Below are 17256 nucleotides of genomic sequence, written 5' to 3'. Positions count from 1 at the left end.
AACAGACTACGGTCTCATAATATAAGAAGGGCATTGAATATAATTTATTCCTCTAATTCTCACCCATCAGTGGCTCTTCTGGACGCAGAGAAAGCCTTTCATCGGGTGGAATGGGATTACCTTTTCTGTGTGCTACAGAAATTCGGTTTTGGCAACACGTTCATATTCCGCCCCAATATGTTCAGTCCAGACCAATGGAGTATCGTCTTTTATTTTCCCCTTGAAACGTGGCACTAGACAAGGCTGCTCACTGTCACTTTCATGCTTTTTGCATTGGTAATTGAACCCTTGGCAATTGCCATTCGTAGTGAGCAGGCCATACAGGGAATTAGGAGAGCTGGTGCTGTTCACACCATTTCCTTATACGCCGATGATGTGTTGCTCTATATCTCCGATCCAGATGTTTCTTTACCCGAAGTTTTGAGAATTTTTTATTCTTTTAGCCTCTTCTCCAGTTATAAATTGAATATAAATAAAATTGAGTTATATCCAATACATTTTCCAATTTATGATTTACCAACGAGTGCTTCAATGTTTAAAGTTGCTTCCCATATTTTTAAATATTTAGGAGTAATATTTACACGTAAGTGCTTTGATCTCTTCAAGGATAACTTTACCACGCTCCTCCAACGAGTGCAGAAATATTTTACTCAAGGTCAAGTTGAACTTTATTATCCCACATGGGGAAATTCATGTGGTCATTCATTACGTGCCCTTGTCACAACATATTCTCTAAAAACAGAGACACCACAGTCTGTCACGACACGCACACAAATAGATAGACCCAAGTGCAAATTTAATAGGATAATCCTTAATCGTAAATCATCCAGGCCAAGGGTCAAAAATCCATACAAAGGCAGTCCAAAACAAGAAACAAAACAGGCAAAAGATCTCCGAAGTGCGAGTGACATTAAACAAGGATTCCATGACAATGAATGAAACAGACAGGGTATAAATAAGAAGATACAAACAATGTGAGTGGAAACAGCTGTGTGCAAATTACCAGTAATGAGTACAGGCATAGTCTTATGGGAAATGCAGTTCCTAATGTGATGGTGACGGTATTGGAAGAGACCTCTAGTGGACACCCAGGGAACACCAACCAGACACTGTGACACAGTCAAACCAGTAAACATATTTATAAAAAAAGAATTAACAATAACAGAAATGAACAGTGACAATATATACAAAAATAACAATACTGCAGAAATGACAATCACAGTCCAACATCTAACATTAAAATGACTAATATTATCAGGTAGCTAAAAATGTGATAGCTTGCGATGTGCTTGATCATTATACAATCTGATCGCCATAGGTACAAATTATTTATTGTACCTTTCTGTTCTAATTCTCTGTTGTAAAATTCTACCAGTTGACCTATTACTTTTCATAAATTTGTGATGGAGAGAGTGAGTGGGGTCATTGAGGATTTGATCAGTCTTTTTTAAGATAAGTCTTTTTTCATTGGACAACTGAGCTGCAGACACCTGGTCAAGTCCGATGATCTTACTGGCCATCTTGATCATGCGCTGCAGTCTCTTTTGGTCCTTAACATGCATGTTGCCAAACACACAGATAAGGCCAAAGGACATAACACTCTGGAGGAGACTTTTATAAAACATTACAAGAATGTGTCTGTCTTTTATTATATAGAAAAAAATATATTGTTCCCTAAGGAAGTACATCCACTAATGCATTTTCTTAGTTTTGTTCAGTGCACATTCATTAAAAGTCAATTTCAACTCCCAAGTATGTATACTATATAACCAAGTATTTATAGATTGAGACCACTAATTACTAACTCTCCACTAATTCACCATTGATCTTAGAGGGGGGAACTATTATTCTGTTTTTGCTCAAATCTATGACCATCTCTTTTGTTTTCCTCACATTGATTTCAAGAAAATGATCAGAACATCACTGAGTGAAACCCAGTAATTCCCTCTGAAATCCACTAACAGAAGAAATGTCAGACTTTAAAAAACCAACCAGTGCTGTGTCGTCAGCATATTTAAAATAGGTGTAGGCTGAAGAAGAAGCTTGACAGTTATTGGTGTATAATGTGTATAGGATGGGCGACAGAACACATCCTTGTGGTGCCCCTGTATATTTATAATTTTTTTGGATGATACAGTATAAATGACTACAGTCCGTCAAGAAGTCATAGATACATAAAATCAATTGGGGATTTACTCCCAAATGCACCAATTTTCTCACCAGCAGGTGGGGTTGGATCGTATTGAAAGCACTGCTGAAGTCAATGAACACAATCTTGACCAGGCTCTCAGCATGCTCAAGGTGCTCATGAGTGCTGTTAATCAAGGATAGCAGCGCATCCTCAACACCTCTCTCTGCACGATAGGCAAATTGATTCGGGTCTAAAGGAGGTGAAACCTCATGGAGAAGTTGTTTTAAAATGATTTTTTCAAAACATTTCATAAGTGCAGAAGTAAGGGCAACAGGGTGCAGATCCATGAGTTCCTTAGGTCTATTGTTTTTAGGCACAGGCACTATTAGGGATTGTTTCCATAAACTGGGAACAACACCTGTATCTAGTGACAGCTGGAACATCCTATGAAAGGGCTGTGCCAACTGATCAGCACACACCTTTAGTGTCCTGCAGCTGATACCATCAGGTCCACAAGTAATATTTAATTAGGAGATTAGTAATAAGTAATAAGTAATCTCTGTGATCGTTGCCATCATGACCCTGCTGATTTACTACATATGTTTTGGTTATGTCCATCCTTAACTTCTTTTTGGCATATTAGTGACAAAGAGACAGATTGAGCCTTGCCCTTTGGTTGCACTTTGTGGACTTTCTCCAAATGTCACTGGCTTGTCTGGAAATGCTGCAAAGGCTTTTGCCTTCTCAACATTATTAGCTAGACGGCGCTTTCTTCTGCTATGGAAACAAAATCCCCCTCCATCTTTTGATGACTGGCTGAGAGATGTTTTGAGCTTCATATCTTTTTCACTATTCTCCAGTATATGTATCCTGGTATTATTGTAAAAGTGCATTAAACTGTTTTTTTTTTTAAATCGTTTTTGAAGAAATTTAAGGGAAATTAAGAATTTATTAGCAAGTAGAAACTATAATTCATTGTAAATTAATGCATTTGAAATATTTGTAAATAATAATTTATTTTGAAATATGCACACATTCACTGTTATTTGTATGACTGTTAATGTTTGTTGTCTACATGTACATTATATATTTTCAATTCAAAATAAAGTAATTTTGAAAATAAAAATATATAAATATATATTTATTCTTAGATTCAAACACAGCCAAGATGTGTGGTAGTAAAGTCTGATTGCCAAACTAATGTCATGTGGACTGTTGCTGTATATCTTTGTAGATTGTCTGGCTGTATGGTGACAGAGGAAGGCTGTGGTTATGTGTCTTCAGCTCTGAGTTTAAACCCCTCACACCTGAGAGAGCTGGATCTGAGCTACAATCACCCAGGAGATTCAGGAGTCAAGCTGCTCATTGATAAACTGGAGGATCCAAACTACAGACTGGATAAACTCAAGTATGTAGAGCATGAAGAGTTGATTAAACAACTCCAAACACAGCATTTCAATCTTCACTTATTACTCACATTACTACAATTACTCATATTACTACATTTACAAACGTTCTGACTGAGAATTTACAGAGGATTAGCTCTAGTTATGCAACAGGGCTGTTGAATGCTTCATTCTGATTGGCTGACGAACATTATAAGGTGTGCAATTATTTACAGTAAACGCACAGGTAAAGTAGTTCTAGGCAGGTCTTGACTGCATTGAAGTTCAGTTATTTCAGAGGTCCTGACAGCCTACAAAAGCAAAAGAACCAAAAAGAAAAGAAAATAACAGAAAAAAACATTACAAAAAATATAACAAAAAAAACATTTCCATGATTTTCCTACAAAAATAAATTATTCACTTTATTATTCACGTATAAAATACGATGGTAAAGGCATCAGGGCCAGGAGATTTGCCTGGTGAGTGAATGAATTGCCTCTTCTGTGGTCTGTACTTCTGTGGTAGACACAGGCCTGTCCAAATCATTTGTGGAGCCATCGGTAACACAGGGGAATATTAGTTGATCAAAATGCTTGGGCCATTCCACAATTTTGAGTTACATTCTGAGGAATAAAGGAATAATAGTATTTTGAAATGAATTTCCTCTGGGTCAAAATTTTCACCATTAGAAGATTTTAATTTTAGGGACCAGTCTAGATGCACAGACAGTTCAAGATTGAAAAAGCAAGTGATTTGCCAGCTTTTTCACCAAAAATAATGCTGCCTAACACTCAACAATTGCTTTTCAACTTTGTGAGTTAGAAGTAAGCTATACTTTGAATGAAATTTGAGACGGTTGATTTTATAAATTGTGGGTGAAAGGGTCAGAGAATATTGGAGGTGTAGTTTAGAAAGTTAAATATTAACTTTTCTGCCATCCTGCCATCCTCAGATCTCCTCAACTGACACGCATGCAAATTATTAGTCTATGGATATAAGCTTTGAATGCCTCCCACAGTGTGATGCTGCTAATAGAAATATTGTGTAATTTATTTCAAAATATATATTTAAATGAGATGTGAGGAAATATTTGAAGTTGTTATCAGAAAGTAAATGTGACCTAAATCTCCATTGTTTAGAATAAGTTCTGGCTTGTGTTAACCTTAAATCTAAAAGAAGTTCATACTTATGAGGTGGGAAGTTCATGTTTACAACGGCACTGCGTTCAAGTCATTTTCCTCTTAGTAAAATTGCAGTGTACTTTCTCTAATTAATTACACAAAAATACAGCAAGGTTCTTAAACTCTATTTCTATTTTTTTATGTTTTTAATTATAATTTATGAAGCCACTGCAAACTGTATCGTTACATATTAAATTGTTATAATATAATGCCATCATTTTCTTTGCTGGCAATTAGCTAGAAAAGCCTGATAATATCAATGCTGAATACCTTTAATTATTGTGGTATTCCGCCATGTTTCTCACTGACACGACCACAACTTGTAATTTACGATATTGTGGTGGTGTTCATGTGTGTTCAACTGTGACAGTGTATCATTCTATCATCCAAAAGAAAATAAATAAATTCTGTCTCTGTGTGTTTTGTAGTGTGGATCATGGAGGAAAGATCAGGATTACAGCAGGACCACGAAAATGTATGTCCACACACACACACACACACACACACACACACACACACTCACACACACACACACACACACACACACACACACACACACACACACACACACACACACACACACACACACACACACACACACACACACACACACACACACACACACACACACACACATTCTCTCTATATACAAACAGTGAACAGGATTACTGTGTGATTGTGTGTTGAACACATGCTCTCTCTCTCTCACACACACACACTCTCTATATATAAACAGTGAACAGGATTACTGTGATTGTGTGTGTTGAACACATGCTCTCTCTCTCTCTCTGTCTCTCACTCACACACACACACACACACACACACACACACACACACACACACACACACACACACACACTCTCTTTATATATAAACAGTGAACAGGATTACTGTGATTGTGTGTGTTGAACACATGCTCTCTCTCTCTCTCTCTCTCTCTCTCTCTCTCTCTCACACACACACACACACACACACACTCTATATATATAAACAGTGAACAGGATTACTGTGATTGTGTGTGTTGAACACATGCTCTCTCTCTCTCTCTCTCACACACACACGCACACACACACACACACACACACACACACACACACACACACACACACAATTCAATTCAAATGAGCTTTATTGTCATGACTGTGCACAATAGCACAATATTGCCAAAGCAATAGACATATACAAACATATACGTACAGGTAGATAAAAGTGAACAATAAAAAAATTATAAAAATAACATTTCCATATTATGCATAAATATATCACAATAGAAAAAGAAAAAGAAAAAAGATATATATAAAAAAAAAATATATATATATATATATATATATATATATATATATATATATATATATATATATATATATATATATATATATATATATATATACGGTTCGGAACGTTTTTAATACAGCAAAAAGAAAGAAATGCCAGAGAAATTTTCTTTATTTCTTTTTTTTTTTTTTTATTAAAACTAACATCATAAAGTATGTTTTTTTATTTTATTATTACTTTGAGCAATTCTGGAGCTATGATTGACTAGGAGCATATAAAATAGGGTGACCATACGTCCTCTTTTTCCAGGTCATGTCCGGCCGGGATTTCAAGATCGCCCAAAATATCCGGGATTCGGCTTTTGCTTCCTACAGTCACCATTCATTATGTTTACATTATTACATTATTTGACACTGACACGTACATGCCAGCTTTGCAGGTCATGCATTCTGCTTCACACGGATCCCGATCGAGACGAAAACACAGGAATTTTCTTAGCAACCGATCACTTGTTTAGCGTTCATGTAAACACTACATTCAGATTCACCAATCGGAATTAATTCAGTCCTATTGAATCAAAAGGTGTGCATGTAAACAAAATGAATGGCGACGAGAAAGCAAAAGCCGAATCCCGGATATTTTGGGCGATCTCGAAATCCCGGCCGGACATGACCTGGAAAAAGAGGACGTATGGTCACCCTATATAAAACAAACAGCTCCTTGGAAAAAATGAAATGTAATATTGTAGTAGGCTAGTTATAAACAGGTTTATTTTAGTTCAGATATTCATAGTGAATGTTGCTGATCTGTGGACAAGTTCATTCAAGGCACAATGTTTCTTCCTGGTTTCCATGTCAGCGCTGTTTGATCCGTTAATAACGGAGAAATGTAAACGTTTATTCTGTGGAGAATTCAAATGCTTTCTTTACCGCAGGGGTCACCAAACTAAGGCCTGCGGGCCGACTCAGGCCCGCCACCCCCCTTTGACTGGCCCCCCAGCCCCTCTGCCCCCCACTACTTGAACCGGCCCTATGAGGCAATCCCCAAAAGTTGTCATGGACGGTACGTCATGGTACGGGCGTCACAGTTTGGTGCATACATTTACACGGAGAATACACGGTATAAAAATAAATAAAACTTGCGTGCAATTTAATTAATGTAATGCGGAACTACTGTTAGATACGCGGATTCTTAGGGACACCTAATCTGTAGCTCCGCCTTAGCTCTGAACTGAAGCTCTGAAGCAGGCCGCGGTGTAAAGATTGCAATGCTATGTTGAGAGAGAGGTGTGGGCGCGATCGAAAAGTCGTAAAGTGTTTACTTTGTGTGTGTGTACGTGTGTGTGTGTGTGTGTGTGTGTGTGTGTGTGTGTTTGACGCGGCCGCGATCGAACAGTGGAAACATAAAAACATACTCCGTCATTTAGTTTATGCAGGACATCTTTCAAACTGCAAAGTGTTTAAGTTACTGTTAATTACATTTTTAAGGAAAACAAATATATTAATGTGAAATGTAGCAGATTAATTTTCAATTAATTCAGTTACAATTACCTAACATATCAAGGTATTTTTTTTAATTGAATTAATTAACTAATTATATAAAACTATTGTCAGTGCACTACAAATAAACTGGTACTATGCCTTTACTTTATTAATAAAACTTATTTAAAAAAAAAAAAATACAAGGCTTAAGACATTTATTTTTCTTTTGGTGGTCCAGCCTGAGACATGCACAAGCCTTCTGCATTTTTGCTTTGCTTGTACCCAACCGTGATGTCTGAACCGAGGTATGAACCGAACCGTGACTTCTGTGTACAGTTCCACCCCTAAAAGAGAGTGCAGAGTTTTCAAAGAACAGTGGACCAACGATTATTTGTGAAGAATAACTTAAAATAAAAAAAAGTGTGAAGACTCGATTACAACTTTTGCAAACCACTAGTAAAGATAAACAAATATGTGCCAGGAATCAAGTGTTGATATAGTAGAGTGGATATAGTAGTGGGGATGGCTGTGCCAGGCTAGTAATCTCTACTACACGAGGCCTGCTGGTGGTCATTTTGGTCTGGGTCATACAATTCTATGTTATATAGCTGACCCGGCCCCGGCCCCCCATCACAGTCAGGAAATGTGATAATGTGGCCCCCAGAGAAAAAAGTTTGGTGACCCCTGCTTTACCGGATCTCTTATTAGCGCTGTGTAAAGGCCATTGCACACTGAGTCCGAAATTCGCATCCGAAATTTTCGCACGTTGTCAATCACGCTTGCACACTGTCTACGAAACTTTAGTCCGTAATAAAAAAATTCGGATTGGGTTCGATTTTCTGCGTTTTTCACATCCACAGCCAGTATTATGAGAGGTTTTTTGACAATTCAGAGCCGTGTACAAGCCAACGACAAAATCCAGAACGGCGTCTGACAAGTTGATACACTTCGTCTCGCAGCACAAAGTACTGTATGAAAAACAAAATGTGGATTACAAAGACACTGAATAAAATATAACCTGATACAGCTGTTCTGTCTGCCCAGCGCTTCCGCCGGCCGTGTGTGTGTGTGTGTCTGAACAGTCTCTGTTCAGGATCGATTGGTTCACGGAAATTGGTGGTCTTCTTTTTAATATGTGGCTCCAGTATCGCTAGCAAAGCATCAAACTGTTCCACAGACATTCTGAGGTAAATTTTGAATCACTCGGGATAATTTCGCAACTCCTTGATAAGGAGGTGAAACTCTCCTTCCTCTCGGCGCAAAATCATCCTCACTGCTTGACGAATCCATTTAGTATTTTTTGCGTTTTTTTCCGCAAAGGTTTAATAAGTACGCATCGGACTCAGTGTGCAAGGTTTCCTGTGCGTGACGAATTTTAAGGCTGACGAACACGAAAAAACGCATACGAAAATTTCGGACTCAGTGTGCAATGGCCTTAAGTAACAGTGTCGCTTGATCATGATCGACTCGCGCTCATAGACAATATGCTCGCGCTGCACTGGTCCAAACTGATAAATGGTCCTTCAACCACGCAATAATGAGCAGTTTCGTTCCGTTTGCATTACGTTTGCCATTTGATGTTGGACAATGTTGTGGTCGCGCCGGCGTCTCTTACATTATGAGCGCGCTTGCCATGCGCCTACATTTGAAATAAGCAAATTTTGGTCGGCAGGAAAAATGGTACAACGAACCGTTCGGTTTGAAAATGCATACCGAAAACCAAACCGAAAGCCAAAATGCGTCCCGAAAACCAAACTGAAAGCCAAAATGCGTACCGAAAACCGAACCGAAAGCCTCGTACCGAACGGTTCGATACGAATACGCGTATCGTTACACCCCTAATATATATATATATATATATATATATATATATATATATATGTGATGCGATCTGGGAAAACCCACCACATGGTGAAATTTTACCTATTTCAGGTTTTGATATCATATGGAAGCTGGTATCAAGCCCTTTCCAAATCTGTTTTTATTTTTATCATAGCTTGTTGGTAGCAAAAGTTATGTTTATCTGAAGTCGGCCGATCGCTATGATTTTCTGGAACGGAATTTTGAGAAAAACAGGTTTAATTAACTGTCACCGTCGAGACGCTTCTTGTCCATCTCGCGATGTTATAAAACTGCGTGACATTATAGTTTAAACAGGATTGCCGCACTATACACATTCACTGTACATGTATGTGGTTTATTTTAAAGGTAAACTATCTTTGTAGTGTTAAGGGACGGACAGATGAATGGGATATACGGCGATTGTTTTTTTTTCACCTCTGCCGGGCGTTAGAGAAATGGTCGCATAGAATGCATTAGAGAAAGAGAGTATTTTCAGCTTGACACTATAAATCGCTGTTTTTCTGCACTAAACAAGGGAATTTTGCCAAGATATTTTCAGAGATAAGAGAAAAGATGTTATAGAAGAATAATTTAATGGAAAAAAAAAATTGACAAAAAAAATGACATTCAAACTATTTTGGAATTTACTGAAAACGGCCCAGCGCGACATCCGACGGGTTTTCCCAGATCGCATCACATATATATATATATATGGTAACAAAAAAATAAGTCCAGAGAGCAGTTTAAGGGGAAAGAGGGTTCAGCCCTTGTCCCTCGTATGATGGCAGGAAGACACGTACTGCGCTGCCAGGAGAACACACTCTTCTTTCTCTCCCAGAATATAAGACAGTTTGTCTATGAGGCTCGCTTGTTGGAATTGGGGTAAAATCTGAGCTATTAGTGTGAAATAAGTGTCTCTGATGTGTTTGTACTTGCTGCACTGGGTGAGGAAGTGCAGCTCGTCCTCTACGACTCCATCAGTGCAGTGTGAACACAGTCTGAGCTCTCTGGCTCTCCAGCTCGGCTTGTATCGGCCCGTCTCCACACACAGACCGTGGGCACTGATGCGATACCTCGTCAGGAGCTTTCTCTGACCATAATTACTGATATCGCTCAGGTTGGTATGGGGCCAATTTATAATCAGACTTTATTTTGTGGAAGTATTTTAATTTATTTACTTGTGTGACCTTTATCTGCCAGTCTTGTATGTATTCTTCTTTGGTCATGTTCCCTATTTCTTTTACTTTTGCGTGTCTGAACTGAATTGTTGGATTAAGTTGGTGTTTTTCCACTAAATGTGTCATGGGGTCGCTCTCGGGGTGTCCTGCCCTGTGTCTGAGAGCGCAGTGATGGTAACTCTCTGTCAGCGCGTCTGATAGATGGAACCAGAACTTTATGGCTCTCTTCTGGATCTCAGATAGGAGAGGGAATCTGCCCAATTCTGCCCGGCAACCCAGACTTGGAGCGTTTCTGTGAGTTCCCAGGATGTTCTTGCAGAACTCGAAATGGAAGGTTTCCACAGGGGTTTTGTCCCAGGAATCGTCATTTAGTTTAAATTTGGGGCCCCAGATTTCACACACACTCTATGTGAACAGGATTACTGTACTTGCTGACAAAATCGATTTTGAGGAGGAGAGCATCTGAGTATCTATATTTCTATCGGCTGAGATTCTAACAAGAACGTTCAAAGTTGTCAATGAGATTCTTTTTTTTTTAATGAAATGAAATGAAATGAATGAAAGTAAAACTTGCTTGTGAAAATTGTGGCAAAGCAATTAAAAAAACTGTAAAAGATCAGACAGTTCCATAATTCATGATTACAGAAATATCTGAACTAGGGCTGTGACATTAACGCGTTAATTTCGATTAATTAATCTGAGAAAAAATAACGCGTTAAAAAAAATAGCGCAGATTAATCCATTCCATATTGACCTTTGAACCTGGAGCCGTTCTAGCCACCATTCGACTGTAAAATGAAGGAGGGAGACGAGAACGCGCTGGCGCTGCCTGGATCATTGATTGGAACATTTACTTATAAAAAAACAGCCGGCATTTTAACATTGATTCACCGGTGAACGTAAGGGACCAAGGTCGAATCAATGTTGGATTATGTTTCGATTGTGCAAAACGAATCAACGTTGAAATCGTGACGTTGTTTCATTGTTGATTTCGTGACGTTGTTTCACCGTCTCTTCTTTCAATATGGGTGAATAAAGATTGTATGTCGACGTTGAACCAATGTTGAATTATGCTACGGTTTTGCAAATTGATTGCAATTAAAATGCGATTAATTTCGATTAATTTTTTTAATCGAGTCCCGGCCCTAATCTGAACATAAGAATCCTGTTTTCGGTTTGGTAACCATGGCGATTTCAGTCAGAACCTCATTCAGGACAAAAGCTGTTACAGAATGATATTTCTTTAGTGCTTTATTATCATCGGTTGCTCACAATCCTAAATGAACGAGTCAGACACACACACACACACACACACACACACACACACACACACACACACACACACACACAATCCTAAATGAACGAGTCAGATCTGAAATGAAGACTCAAGATAGAAAGTTTCTGTAATTCACTGATGTGTGTTTTCTCTCCATCAGATTCTCATCAGTTCACTCTGGATCCGAACACAGTGAATGAACACCTCTGTCTGTTTGAGAGGGACAGAGAGATTACTAACACATTCACAGAGCGTCAGCCGTATCCTGATCATCCAGACAGATTTGATGTGTATCCTCAGGTGTTGTGTAGAGAGAGTGTGTGTGGACGCTGCTACTGGGAGATTGAGTGGCGTGGACGTGTGTGTATATCAGTGTCATATAAGAGCATCAGCAGGAAGGGACGGGGTGATGAGTGTCAGTTTGGATATAATGATCAGTCCTGGAGTTTGTACTGCTCTTCCTCCAGATACACATTCAGGCACAATAGCATAGAGACTGAAGTCACTGTAAAGCCCATCAGCAGAGTAGGAGTGTGTGTGGATCACAGTGCAGGAACTCTGTCCTTCTACAGCGTCTCTGACACACTGAGCCTCATACACACAGTCCAGACCACATTCACACACACAATCTATCCTGGGTTTTGGGTTTATAATGGATCAGTGAGACTGTGTTGATGAATGAGAATAGCCTGATGAGAGACTCTACCCATAATGCTTTGAGCTCATGATAAATCAGTGACAGTGAGATGTTCTATCTAGACTAGAGTCTCTTATTGTCTCTTCATTACATTAATAACACAGCTGAACTTCTGTCAGTGAAATGAAGAGAAACACACAATGATACACAGAGAAGAGAGAGGAAATATGAGACACAATGAGACTCACTGAAACATGTCTGGATGATACGAGCAAAACTAGACTTTCAGCTCTAAACTCAGTTTAAGACATTCAGAGATGTTTTATCTCAACTTCTCCATCTGTTCAGAACATGATACACACACACACACACACACACGGAACATGATTTGGGGCATGATTCCTCTGCTTTGGGTTGTGTATTATTAACCCCCTGAGGTCGGCGGTATCGCTGGCGATATCAGGTCGCTTTTTTTTTTATCAGTGTAAAAGAAACTCATAAATACTCTGTTGACTTTGATTTTCCATAGGAGTTTCATACATCAATCGATTCTGTTAAATGTGTATTATTTTTGTGTATACTCACAATAAAAACAAAGTGTTGTGCTTTTTGCCAAATAAAGAAAAATAAACGTGATGCGAGTTCTGCCTTCTCTCTGTCAGTTAAATCCATTCTGAAACGTGTCCGTGAACAATAACTCAGCGAATACTCAGTCAAACAGACATACAGGCATGAAGCTTGAATTCTCTTCTTTTAAATGAAGTAATTTATATAAAAAACAAATATTCTCATCTTGTGAAATCTGTATTAAAAGAGCGATTCCAGTCAACCTCATTACAACTAATTCAAATGTAATGTGACTCCGCCTACGAAGAGCGCGCGCTATTAAAACGCAAATGAATGAGGCAATCTGCGCAATCCTGTGAACGCCCCCATATCAGCTCGAGAAAACACAAGTTTATTCAGATCATTACTTCTTTACACCGTCTCGCAGCGCTGTGAGGAATAACAATAATGAAAAAAGTACCTCAGAAGTGCGGGTATATCGAGGAGCGAGCTGAGGAATACTGTAAGTTTTTTTTTCTTCTCACGTGAATCGGGTTTCTGTTTCTGAATGAATGAACAGCAGAGATGCGCGCTGTTTTACCACAGCTCGCAAAAAGACCGTTTAAATTTAAATCGCATGTGTGAATGAATGATGATGTTTTAGCAAACTGTATTGCTATACTGAGATGAGTAAAAATCGACTGAAATATGTTGAAATAAAATGTAGGCTATTTGTATAAGCAATACGTATTAAACTGCAAATTAACATTTATATGCCCTAATATTTCATAAAAACAACGTTACAGCCAGGCGAAATATGAAAGACAACATTTTGTTGACTAGATTTGAGTACAGTTTTTACTGTAGAATATACTGCCACGTCAAATAAGCTTTCGTTTAGCAATTTTTATATATATATAAAATACTTTTTTTGTCAAAAATAAAGTCATCAACTAAGATGTTAGCTGTTCCAATTTTGGCTATATTCAAACTAATGAATACATAGATAAAATGTAGGCCTATAATCATTTTTTTTTTACAAAGAAAGAGTACACTTGAAATATTGTTGAAATTTTAATTATTGTTGTAATTGTAACCTTTTTAATAAAATAGCAAAACATATTTACAAGATAGATGTAAGCAAAATCTTAAATGGTCAATATAAGTCTTCTTCTAAATGTATCTTTTGTCCTTGCATTGTGGCTCAGTCAGTGTCACACCTGAATGAATGGCTCATTATGCAGAGTCATTATGCAGAGTGGGTGGAACATTGGATTCCAAGGTGTAAACCACTCCTCGTTCACGCCCACTCGCATATTGGCTTTCCAAGCAAAACCTGTTTTACATCAATTTAAATCAATGTATTGTTTTATGTGAACGATAAAGCAAGACTATTTTCACATAATTTTGAAGCCAGAACTCGAAGGAAGAACATCCATTAGTCAAAAGTCTTATTCATGCATATTTATTATGAGTTTTGTGGTCTTATTTCAGCAACTTTCATTTTTATTTTTTTCAATAACCACGCATAAGCATTATTCTCTTAAAAATAAAAATATATACATGCATGGTGATCACATATTTTGGTAGCCCTGTTTGTGCTATATAGAGTGAATTTACACCTTTGCCATTAACATGTTTATAAATAACTGAAAAAAGCACAAATGTCAGAGCATGTCAGAACACCTCCAGGGCCCAGAAAACACCTCAGACTCCAGAGGGTCAAAGACGCTTCTGCTGTAATATATTGTGTACTGTACTAAACCTGTTAGTGGGGGGTTCTGTTTTGATTAGGGATGGCGAAAACTAAAAATTTTCTTGACCGACCACCGAGCCTCATTAACCGGTTGAAACCGGTTAACCGATTAGTTTAAAATATGCTACTACGCTATTTGAAATAACAGCCATTTCGAGCCACGCCTGCAATTTCACAAATCTGTCGCATCTCTCTGCCGCTCTGCCTACCGCTCACACAGACACACTGCCCCGGCACCGCCCTTCAACTCTGACGTAACTTTTTTTTAAATCCCCTACAGCGCGAAACACGAGTCCCGCAAACGCGGTGCCGAGGAGCTTGTATGTAATCGGAGGACAAATGGCTCCTTAGTTTCGAAATGGTTTGGGTACAAGGTGATCGCTTTGACAATAAAGGCGTTTGTCTAGCGTTAAAGCTCATTTGAAACATTGCCGCGGCTCATTTAATAAAATGACAGCTCCAAAGAGACGCCGCTTTAGTTTGAGGTAATGCTAACAACAATAATAAAGAAAGATGATGATAGCACTGTATCACACAAGTTGCAACTTACATCTTGTCATTCTTTTTGGTGAAATGGTCCCACACACTACCTTTCTTTGCACGCTTCATCCTGTCGTCTGCCCTGGCTCTAACCTCGAGTGATTTAGTCTGTAGACTTTACTTTTCGCAAACCTTGTGAGCGCGCGAACCCAAACGCTGTGACCTCGCGCCAAATGTTTTTATTGGTTGATTAAGTACAAAAAGGCGAGTTATGAAAAATTGAGTGTGAGGGATTTATTCACTTCACACAAAAAGATCTTGGAATGAGATGGCTAACTGTAGTAGCCTTTAGTCCACTGTCTATAATAGCCTAATTTAGAGATCAATTTTCTTTTTTTTTTAACCGACTACCGACAGCTTTGATCGGTTAACGTTGATACGGTCAACCATCGGTCAAACGGTCATCGGTTAAAAAAAAAAGAAAATTGATCTCTAAATTAGGCTCCCCTAGGATTGATCTTTATATTTTTATTATTATATTTGTTTTCTCTCTTTTATTTTCTCTCTCTATTGCTGTGAAAATTAAACAGAGACATTTAAAGATGATGTCAGAAGACAAATATGTTAAAGTTAGAAGCAACAATGAAAGAAATACAGGAACAGAAAGTTAAAGTAAAGGGAATTAAGACACATATTCAAGAGAATGAATCAATATCACAGTTTGTTGATCAATGAGTGTGTGAATGAAGGATCTCATGATTCTCTATAGAAACCTGTGTGTGTGTAGTTGTCATTTGATGTACAGCATTTATCATGTTATTATTATAGTTGTTGTCAGGGTTGTATTTAGTTTTGCTGTTTTTGTTCATATTTGAGTTTCCTCTTGATCTTCATTCCTCTGTTTCTGATTATTGTTCTGTGTATTTATTTACACTCCTGCTTCTGTTCAGTTCTGTTCTCAGTTCAGTTCATCACACACACACACACACACACACACACACACACACACACACACACACACACACACACAAGCACGCACGCACGCACAGACTCAGTCTCCTCTGATAACAGACTCTAGATTGTAATATGGACTCATGCATTTTCTGTAAAGCTGCTTTGAAATGATGTGTATTTTGTAAAACGCTGTACAAATAAATGTGAATTGAATTAAACAAGTTTTATCTTCTAAATCTGTTACTTCTTCCACACACAGTTTCACACTGTCACACTCTCACACACATGGACTCTTGGGCTGCGTCCCAAACCGCATACTCAATGAGGAGGGACTTTATTTCAATAAGTACTTACTGAACGAACGCTAAAAGAGTCGGTGCTATATAGCCAGATCTCATTAAGTATGAATGCGATCCGGACATCATGTGACCTATGACGATATTGTCTTCTTCATCTTGGAGGCAGAATTGTTTCAAATATAATTAGTCTCAAATATAATTCACACAAAAACCTGATTCACACATGCATAGACAATTTCACATGCATGAAACCTAATTCACATACACAAAAAGATATACAACTGTGCTCAAAAACTATGAAGGTATTAAAGCGTTACTACGAAAACAGTCAATAACGTTATATACTATTATATACGTTATATCACTATAGTGTCATCAAAATCAGTTCACACATCACTGCTGTCCTGATGGTTATACTACAACACTTATTTTGAATAAATATATGTTTGCATAATTTTTATGATTATTATCTATGAAAAATATTCAATAACTGCACTGTAATTCACTGTATTGTTGCCAAATTCAGTTTACACATCACTGATGCCCTGATCACTACAACACTTATTTTGGGTAAAAATGTATTTTAATGTATTTTAAATTGTATATACAATTGTAAATTTATATTCTTTATGATTTTTGTGTATGTGAGAGGAAAAGTACATGTATGGTAATTCTGAATAATGTCCCTAGGGGCACCTCATACACACATGCGTAGACAATTTCACATGCATGAAACAAAAAATTTTAAAATTCACAAAAAACAATTCACGTGCGCAAAATAAAATAATATATTCGTAAAATACATTTCACAAATGCAAAACACAATTCATAGATA

At 37.8% G+C, this 17256-nt stretch overlaps 1 pseudogene across 1 annotated transcript in view; it reads left to right on the top strand.

Moving 5' to 3' along the window:
• LOC308689339 (protein NLRC3-like) overlaps window positions 1-13019 on the top strand; it is a 62095-nt pseudogene extending 49076 nt beyond the window's left edge. Inside the window, exons 8-10 of the transcript XR_014032239.1 lie at window positions 3366-3539; window positions 5126-5172; window positions 11910-13019. The product of XR_014032239.1 is annotated as a protein NLRC3-like (transcript). The remainder of the gene's footprint in view (window positions 1-3365; window positions 3540-5125; window positions 5173-11909) is intronic.
• Window positions 13020-17256: the final 4237 nt, after the last annotated feature.

Source organism: Scardinius erythrophthalmus (genome assembly GCF_964197995.2).
Source record: "Scardinius erythrophthalmus genome assembly, chromosome: 4".
NCBI classification, from domain to species: domain Eukaryota; kingdom Metazoa; phylum Chordata; class Actinopteri; order Cypriniformes; family Leuciscidae; genus Scardinius; species Scardinius erythrophthalmus.
The sequence above is the reverse complement of the archived record's forward strand: the minus strand, read 5'-3'. Positions and strand labels throughout refer to the sequence as shown.